Genomic DNA, 10,611 nt, shown 5'->3' with positions numbered 1-10,611 from the left:
GAGCAAGACTGAGAATAAAACCACAGGGGAAAATGTGCATCTTTAACGAAATAATGAAATGAAATGCTTCCAATATTCCTAATGAAAAAACCTGAGCTATGGAGAAGCTTTGAAGTTCAAATACAGGAGGAAAGAGAAACATTAAAAGGCCAACATGAATGAAGAGTGGCAAAAAACTAAGCAAGGATCAACTGTTTACATTCAAACATGGGGAGATATCACTTGCTTCCCCTCTGAGCCCCATCATCTTCATGGGTCAAAGAGAGAGCACAATTAGACAAGGCTTGACAGTGGCTGTTTTGTTTTGATCTTAAAGTGGTGGGGGGGGGGGTTAGAAAGAAAGAAGAGGATTATACTAGGGTGGGGGAGCAGGAAGAGAAAAGAAGTTTAGAGGAATTATCACACAAAATCATGGTGTACTAGAACCTCTCTGTCATCTGAACGGGCCAGCTGAAGAAAGGAGGGACACACACACACACACACACACACACACACACACACACACACACAGATACAGATGTAGAAATCCATTGCACCAAAGAGGGAAAAGGAGAGAAAAGGAGGTAGTTGGATTGAAAGTTAAGGGAAGGACAAATCCCAAATAAAGCAAATTCTGGGGTTCCACAAACATATTTATGACTCTTGCAGAGGTAACAACGAATAAGAATCTAAGGGAGGGTCCGTACATTGTGGAAAGGATGAAGATGTGGTATGTAAATGGATAATATTGTGCTAAACTCCTCAGCAAAATGACCACCCAGGACTCCAGAGGGCTAATGAGGAAACTCACTGCCCAACTCCTGATAGACAGGCAGGCAAACAGTGCAGAATAAGACACATCTAGGATGTAATCGATGTGGACAGTGTTTTTTTGATTGACGATTTGAGGTCTATAATGAGTTTTTATTTTTCTTGTGCTTTCAATGAAGAGTATGAAAATGGGTGGGGAGTTAGAAATCAAATTTTAGCTGATTGAAAGAAACACAATACTTTTAAAAGTAAAGGGAGTGGTGAAGTTAGAGTATGTCTGGGGAGGGCTGAACTCTCCCAGGGGAGGAGAGTTCCACCTAGCTGACCAAACTGCTTTGGAAACCTTCCCACACTATTGGCACAGAAGAATGACAGTTTCCAGACCTTTAGCAGAGGAAGTAGACTTGTTCTGGCCAACCAAAAGCAGTGGGAAGATGTTTCAGAGGCACCAACTGAGGTTAGATAGCAGCAAGAATTTCTTAACATTTAAAGCTATTCAGATATGAAAGGGGGCTACCTTGGAGAGAGAGGTAGGTTCACACACACAAGTGGAGCCTGGAATATTCCTAGAATATTAAAAATCTAGGAATTTTTTTGTTTAAATAATATTTTATTACCCCATTACATGTAAAAATATTTTTAAAATTTGGTTTTTTATATCAATTTCCAAATTCTCTCCCTCCTTTCTCTTCCTCTCCCTGAGATAGTAAGCAATCTGATATAGGTTATACATGTGCAGTCCTGCAATCATTTCCATATTAGTCATTCTGTGGAAGAAAACAGAGAGAGACAGAGAGACAGAGAAAGAGAGAGAGAGACAGAGAAAGAGAGAGACAGAGAAAGAAAGAGAGAGAGAGCAGAGGGAAGAAAGGAAGGAAGAAAGAAAAGAAGGAAGAAAAATGAGGAAGGAGAGAAAAAGAGAGAGAAAGAAAGAATGCTCTGGTCTCTGTATGCGAACATCATCAATTGTTTCTCTGGAGGCAGACAGAGAACTTCATCATGAGTCCTTTGGGATTGTCTTGGATCATTGTGTATTGCTGAGAAGAGGTAACTCATTCACAGTTGTTCATCAGACAATATTGCTGTTACAGTATACAATAAATCTAGGGATTCTTGCTCAGCTGCAGGTTGGACCAAATGGCCACTGAGGATTCTCTCACATCCAAAATCCTGTGGTTCTGTGATTCTACTTCCCTGGTGGTTAGTGCCCTCACCTCCATCCTCCTGCTCCCTCTCTTTCCCAAACCTTCACTCTACCCATTTCAGCAACCAGGTGCTTCTGGCATTGACAAGAATTCTGAAGACAAGGAGTGTTTGATCATGTAGGGTCAGCCCTGCCCTGACAGGCTTGAAACTGGTTTCTGCCACCTCCTCCCCACCCACACCTTGGACTGCCTGAGTTTCTTCACTTGTCAAATCAGGGGGTTGGATTGGAGGTAACCTAGGGTTTTTCCCTTGCTCTAAAACTCAGATCCTGTGACTTGTTTCCTGCTAGGGGCATTGACTTTTAGAAGGGAACCTGACTAGAATTAAAACTGTTCAGAAGTCAGGGGTGATATAAGTGCAGGCTCTCCTTGAACACAGTACTGGGGGGTATAGAGTCTTCCCTGACCTTCCCTTTTGCTTCAGACCAACTGTGGGGGGACTCAAAGTTCAGGGAAATGTTATCAAGGGCTCCAAACCATTCTGCTCTCCCTCTACACTTCGGCCCTACCTTCTCTTCAGCACAAGCCTGGATTCTACTCTGGGTGCTGATAGGTGGCATCATCCCTTGCTTTCTGGCTACCAGCTACAAGACAAGCCCCACACCTCCAGGGTGCCCCCATTCCAGTCCCCCTTTATAAGCTTTCTTCCCCAATTATGATGTCAATTCCTTGATGACAGGATAAGGAGACTCTCTAAGTATCCAATCTCTGAATATTATACCCAATGAAAAATCTTCATCTCTTTTCCCCCATGGGTAGGGTTCTGCCATGGAATCCCTCTACTTTTGCCCCAACTTCACCCCTCCCTTTCCTTCTTCACCCATTCCCCTATAGGCCCTCTTCTTCCTGAGAGAGAGCAGAGATTATTTCCCTCATTACTCCACCTTGACCTAATTAGGCTGCATCATATATTCTTATCTGTCTTTCTCCTCCCCTCTCCTCCCACTGTGTCTGCCCATTTCTCTACTATCACATCTCCTTAACCTCTGCTTTTTCCTTTGTCTCCTTACTTTCTTTTAGAAAGCAATCTCCTGATGGTTATTTTGTACTTGTCGTCATCCTTGGCTGCTGCATTCACTTACTCTCCTTTTATTTGTCTTGTCTGGGATGTTTGGGAAGCAAGTGATTAGTTCAGATCATATTTCCTTTCTTGGGATGCTTCAAACACCTCTATTTGTAACCAAATTTCCATGTTTTTTCTTTTTCTCACATTTGTAGCACAGGTCACATCGGGCTGCCTCGTTAGCTCTTTGTAACTGATCATTGCATCCTGTCCTTCTAGGGACACAGGAGAGTCTTAGGTTAGTAGAATTTCCCTCCTTTTCTATCTGAAGGGCCTTCTCTTGGTCACTTGAAGAATGTGTTGCTTGTCATTGGAATTGCTCAGTTTCCCCACTCTGTCCCTGAGTTTGCAGCACAGTTTCTTTCCCCGTGAGTGAGCTGCAGAACGTTGGGATTGACTTTTTCTTTTCAGTGTCAGAAGTTCTGAGGAGTTTTCTTGTATTATTTCTTGCATTATTGTCCAAGTTTTTGGACTTGTCCAATTGGTCTAGGAGGCCTACACTGCTTACTGAGCCTTCACTCTGGTCTCTCCTAAGAGAAACCTGGACACAGACAGAAAAATTTGGAGACTTGACCACTTTCTTTGCATTGCTTTACAAGGAAATTAGTCACCTGTTAGACATGATCTCTTACATATAATCCCTATTTGCAAGGTTTGAGGCATCGCAAGAATGAGAGAAAATGTCACTTCCTCCTTCCTGTTGGTGATATAACCCAGAAATGCCAGCCTCTCTTCTCTGGGCCCTCTGAATCTGGTCCAGGTTTTTCCCCACTTGCCTTTCTCTGAGACCACACCCCCTCCCCCAGGCTGCTCTGGGATACCATGATGCTAGAGTCTAAGGGAAGTGGTGGCTTCACCACTTTACCTACTCCATCTGCCCCACTGGGATACCTCCCAAAAAAGGGGCCAATGCCCAACCAGAACTACATGGTTACTCCCACACTAACTGAATGTGTCTTTAGCAAACCCCACCCAAAGCTGTCACCCTAGCATGAACTTGAGTAACAAACACCTTGACAAAATTGGCTGAGCTGAAGCAGATCTGAGGGAGGGAAGAGCCCTCAGTGAAATCTATGTTGAGTTCTGGGTCTCATTATACAGTCAGCTCCTTCGGGACAGGCACTGTTTTTGCCTTTTTGTGTATCCCAGCACTTAGCACAATGCCTGGCACTCCTTGAGCATGTAATCAATGTTGGTTGGTTGATTCTGCGTGATTGATGGGCATATTTCTGCTTTCAGTGACCAGTCTGATGACAGAGCCTGGCTCCAGCTGACCAGTGACTTGCCCAAGTCACTCTTTTTCCATTAGAAAACCCCCCACCTCTCTTCTGTTTCCTTTTGTTATTGTCCACTTTCCATGCTCCCCTTCAAACACCCCTCCCAATGTGGGGTGGCTGAGGTGGGGCTCTCATCAGTCTCTCATCCCATTTTCCCTCCTCGGCTCCTGCCTGTTTTCTGAGGCCAGATCCCTCCATGGTACTCCACAATCACATGTTCAAAGCCAAGTAGAGAGCAAGGATGAGAACAGGTTTGGGGCAACTGGTTTATATGGGTCTAGCCTGTTTGGGGAGTGCCTGTAGCCTGTGTCTGCACCTTCCCCTCTAACCCCTGCCAGATCCATTCATGAGTGCTGAAGGAGGTCTCCAGAAGAGAGTGGTTACAGCTCATTCTGAATAGTGTTTCCTTCACAACATCGCGGGTGAAGGGACAATGGATATTTATTGTACACCAACTGTGTTCAGAGGCCCAGCCAGCCAAGGCTGGGAGGGACACAAAAGTCAGACCAGATACATGGATGCCCTCAGAGAGGTGGGGCCTGGCCAACAGTAAGAGCCAGCCTTGGACTAGGCCATGGTTCTTTGCCCTTGGAGCCTAGGGGTCATAGGGGAAGAGAAAGAGTCCCAAAGCAGGATCTAGCAGTGATTCTGCTGAAGCCAAGGGAGGACCTCTTGCGTTCTGTGCAGGGGAGATTGCCAAGGGTTCATGCCTTTGCCAAGTTCCTGAGTCAATCTAAGTGTCCCTGATCTTGGTCTTCTCCCACAGAGAATAGTTCTGAGGATATCGACATCCTGCCCAGTGGACTGGCCTTCATCAGCACTTTGAGTCAAGACCCCTAAGAAGACTCACCTCTGCAGGGGGGTTGGCATGCAACTGGGCACACATCTGTCTGCAGCAAGACAGAGGCAAGGAGGCAGAAGCAAGAGAGTCCACAGGCAGCAGGCTCCTGCCCCCACTGACACAGCATAGCAGCAAGGTGAATTCAAATCCTGCCTCAGACACTGACTAGCTGTGTGCCTCTGAACAAGTCATTTCACCTCTGTTTACTTCTGTTCCCCAACTGTAAAACAAGGATGAAAGGCCTGGCACACAGTAGGTGCTCTATAAATGCTTATATCTTTCTCCATTTCATCAAAGAGGGGTATGGACCAGGTGGTCTCTGAGAGATGTCCCTTACAGCTCCAACAATAATGATAATATTAGTAGCAATAGATAGTAACACCTAGTATTGATAGAGCACCTACTGTGTGCCAGGCTGTGCACTGAGTGCTTTGCCCAGATTACTCCTGGTCTAGATCTGCGGGCCCATGGTCTTTGTCTTTGGCTCAAATGCAAAACCTTCAAAACCCCTCTTGTTCACATTAATTTGCTTATCTTTGGTTTTTGGAGGGATTAAAATACCCAGGTCTGCACAGCTTTGCACCTGACAAGCCTGGAGAAATCTTCCTGATGGACCTGAATGAGGACAAGCCCAGGGCCTGGGCCCTGCCAATCAAGAATGGGTTTGATGTGCAGTCATTTAACCCACATGGGATCAGTACCTTCATTGACAAAGGTAAGGCTCCTCTGGGTACCTCTGGAAGTGGGGAGATGGGCACGGCATGGAGGTGTTGGCAGGAGGAGGATAGGGTGGGGAGCAGCCATTAGGAGCTCAGTCCTCCAAGGATCTAGGACATTGCCTCAAGAACATCCTCAGGTCTTTGCCTGCTAGAAACCCTCTCTCCCTTGGGAGATGCCCTCAGAGAACTGCTAAGAGTGGGCTGCAAGCCCTTGGGTGACAGATGCAGTGCCCAGCCCTGGCCCAAAGGCAAAGCAGTAGGTGGACTTCTGTCCCCTAAGGAAGAGAGCTCAGAACTTTTTCTTGAATTAATTTATTTTGAATTTAAATACAAAAACTTAAATACACAATAGGAAAAGAAAAATAAATATATTATAAACTTAAATACAAAAGAAAGAAGCAAAAAAGCCTTGCCATGTGCCCAGCAGAACTTAGGAGAAGATTCAAAATAGAGAGCAATAACTTTCCATTTCACGAAAGCCTCTGTAAGAAATCCTACCCCTTGTGTTTGGAGCTGTCCACCTGTTCTTTGATACCTTGTCAATTTCCCTTTATTCTCTGCTGTGCACTTTTTCCTGTGTTCTGTTTCCCTTTCCTCCCCCACAAAGAGAGGTATAATTAGGCACAGATATATTCATATACATATACATACGCATACATATGTGCACGCATACATGCTTGTACAAAGATGTACATATCTACGTATTCATACATACATCTCTATATAATCAGACATGCTATACTTAGATATCTACAACTGCCAAGCCTAGCGGCCTGTGGGCTACCCGAGTCTTCTTACCTCAGCTCCCGAGGTCTTCGCCTGGCCAAAACCGGATGCTCATATGAGAGAAAGGACGTTCCAGAGTCGAACAAGGGTTGAGCTTTATTTCAGGGATTCAGTTACAAGTGCAGGGGATAGGGGGAAGGAGAGAGATATCTCCCAAAGAGGCAAAGATCTTACAATAAGGGATTGGAAGTAGAAGTGTAAGTGGGGAGAGAGGGGGAGGGGAGAGAAGAGAGAGGAAAGTGAGGAGCCTAGTAAGCTCACACGTGGTCCTTCGCCCAAGAGACTTTTTCAGGCTTTCCTGAACCTACTTAAGCCCTTTGCCCGTAGTTTACATATCAATATCGAGCCTGTTAGGAGACAACAGGTGTGTCCAATCCGGGATGGCCTCAAAAGCAGGGAGACTCCACCCATCACGTATCTCCCGGGGAGAGGCGGAAATACCCGAGCTAGCCGAGCTAGCTCAGTCTGACCTTCTCGAATCCCCGCTGTTCATGGAGGGCCTCGTAAGACTCTAAGATGTAGAAGTCCCACTTTTACCCGCCCGAGACCGTCCACACGGATTTGAACTTCCAATCCTCACATACAACCATACTCATACATAGACATATCCATTCATATGCATCTGTGTAAGAGAGTCCTACATTTATTTATTCTCTGTTTCTCTAGTGATAGAAATCTCTTCCTTCTTAAGTCTGAGGCTTTCCATATTTTTCTAAGTCCACCAACTTTTCATTTCCTCCACCACAACAATGTACAATCCACATACCGTCTGCTTATTTTAAATAGTCCAAAACAACATTGATGAATTTGGCTGACATGTAGCATAGTTTCCCTATTTTTTCCCTCATGATTAAAGCTATCTTAGCTTAAACTGTGTCTGAGCTCGTGATCACGACCCCTGCTTTTTTCCCTAATAGATTCTGCTCCTGATTTTTATTTTATTTTTGTGAGTGTCTCTCTATTTCCTATTGCTCCTGACTCCTCTACTTTGCTTCTCCCTGCTACCTTGCTCTCCCATTACTTAACCTCCATCCCCCCTCCAAGGATCCCTCCCTGATCCTCCCACTCCTATTAAACTAAACATACTTCTATAGCCCCCCTTTTCCTATTCCCTCACCCTTGACTCTAGAAATCCCTCCCTTATCCTCTCCCCCGTCCCCATCTCCTTAGCCTTTTGTTTCTTTCTGAATTTAGAAGGCTTATAAATCTTTCTACATGTGTGTATATATATATATATGTATACATATACACACAGAAAAACGTACACATACACATATATGTATGTATGTACGTATTGCTCCGTCTTAAATCTCCTCCCAATGAGAGTAAGGTTTCAGAACGACCACTCCTCCTCCCCCATCTAATCCCGCTGTCAGATCGTCCTGTTGAACCTCATTTGCATAAGATAATTATTCTCTTTAGCTACTCTTAAATGGTTTTACTTCTTAACATCATACCATACTCAGATCTACCCCAATCTTTCTTCTGCACTATCTAATTGCTAATAACAGTCTTAGACATATGTTTTACATTTCTTCATATAAAAGGTAAACGCTTTGTCCTTATTGAGTCCCTTATAATTAGACTTTGGTATGAACTTTATGTCTCTCTTGGCTCTGATACATCAAATCTTCTATTAAGCAAAGTCCTGAAAGTCTGACAATTTATTAAATATTCTTTTCATTCATTCAGGATTATGTTTAACTTTTCTGGGCATGATATTTTCAGCCACGACCCCAGTTCTTTTGCTTTCCGAATATGTAATATTCCCAAACCTTCAGTCTTTTAGAATAGCCACTGCTAGGTCTTGTGTGATTCTAACTGTGGAACCACCATATTTAAATTGTTTTTTTCTTGTTGCTTGGAATATTTGACCCTTCAGCTGGGGTGTGGGGAGGGGTTTGGAATTTGACTCTGATTTTCCTGTGTGTTTTCCTTATATGATCTTTTTCAGGTGGTGATTGGTGGATATCTTTCTAATTCTACTTTTACTTCTTGGTCTAACACTTCAGTATAATTCTTCCTCCTTTGTTCATGTTTTTTTATTTTGTAGCACCTTCTTTTTTTGCAATCACCTCTAGTCCTAGGCAGTGGGGGATGGTGTCTCTGGCCTCAGATCACCCTTCAGTTCTACTTTCTGTCCTGGAACCCAGACCAAACCCTCCAGCCTCCTTAAAGTGGTCCCAGCCAGCATCTGCCCCACCCTACTGCTTCTGCCCTCATTGGACATGTATGTACTGCTTCCTTCTAATCCAGAGCCCTATCTCTGCAGCACAGCTGAGTCAGGTTCCCTTAATCTTCCCCTGTTCAGACTTGGACTCCTGATTCTGTTCAGGAATAGAAAGTACCTGTGACTGAGGCTGAGGTTACCATGGGCCTCAGTTTCCTCAAAATGGGAATACCCTCCCTCCTTCCTAGGCTGGCTGTCAGGCCCAGGTGCATTCCAGCCAAGGATAGGAGGGGGCAGGAGAACTGGGCATGAGGAGTGGGATGGGGGAGGGGAGGCCAGCCTGTGAACGGTTTAGGGATCACACCTGGGTGGGGGCAGGTCAACTTGGGTATGTCCCTTCTATGCACACTAATGAAGCTGTAACCTTTGTGCACTTGACAGCAGGATCAGCAGAAGTATAGAGGAGGACAAAAGTAGGAAGGCTCTGCAACTGGAAGGAGGCATTACAAATACACAGATCTAGGAAACAGAGTACACATTGGGAAATCTAAGAAAAAGAAATGATAGTGGGTGACTTTTCTATGACAAGGCAGTGTAAGGAGATAGAGAGAGACAATGAGGATGGAGTTTAGCTAGGAAAGGTTACATAGAGCCATCTGTGAGGTCCTGCAGTGTATGATTAAGGAAATTTATGGTTCAGATTCGCACCTACAGTAAGACACATTTGAGAAGAAGAAGCTGGATATTTTATTGATTTACAGAAAAGGCAAATGCATGAACAGTTTAGAGCTGTAGCAGAAATAACTAATATAGCCTAATACTAATATAATTATAGCAATATTAATATAGATATAAGAGGAAATAGAAAAACATCACCAATTCAGGGAAGCACCAACACCTGAATTTTCTCAGCTGGGGAATCCCAGGATACAGCTTTCAGGGTCTGAATTGGGGACAAGTGGTCCCAGACATAGCGTCCTCTCCATGGGTGAGATTCTGAGGACTTACACTAAGCAAGGAGAGTTTATAGGGACCTAGACAAAAAAGGCTTTTTGCCAACGGCTCCACACACTGTTCCAAGCTGGTCAGGCACATGGCCATGGGAATGCAGGTGTTTGTTCGTCAAGGACATATCATACGGGGGCCACAAGATTTAAGTTAATTAATCATATACTGGGAGGACTAGCCAGATCCTCCAAGTATTATCTATGTGTCCCGGGAGTGGCTAGTTCCCAAAACATTAATGCATGGCCAACTCGGGCATGTTATGTTCCTTGAAAGGTCACCAAAAGGACAGAGTGAACTTATTTTATTCAAGGGATATGAAATATTCCTTCATGCAGGAAGATGTCCTGCACCTACACACCTTAGGCAGGACACAGGAATGGGTGTCATTTGCTACTGAGTTCTGGATCACAGATTCAGTGCAGAGCAGGGTGCGTGAGTCAAGGGGCAGCATCCAAGGGAAACAGTAGTCCTGGCAGGTTTGGGAAACAGACAGCAGTGGTGTGGGTCTCGGTCACAGTCACAGTCTGAAGACTGAAGGACCCTAATCAAGGCAGGAAGATCCTATAGTTCTTCTATCCCTTGGATCTAGCAGAGCCCTTCATGAGGCTGATGGTCAAATTCACAGCAGTCTATAGAACCTCCTCCTTGCTACCCCACAGGTGTGTCTCTCAGAGCTAATCCCAGGCCAGGAACTTGCTGAAGTCAGACCAGGAGGACAGTAATCTGATTCTGTCCTGGCCCAGACCCCTGTGGGAGCAAAGAAAGTCGGGAAGCAGGCTGGAAGAGGAAAGA

Source organism: Notamacropus eugenii, chromosome 3 (genome assembly GCF_028372415.1).
Source record: "Notamacropus eugenii isolate mMacEug1 chromosome 3, mMacEug1.pri_v2, whole genome shotgun sequence".
Classification (NCBI taxonomy): domain Eukaryota; kingdom Metazoa; phylum Chordata; class Mammalia; order Diprotodontia; family Macropodidae; genus Notamacropus; species Notamacropus eugenii.
The sequence above is the reverse complement of the archived record's forward strand: the minus strand, read 5'-3'. Positions refer to the sequence as shown.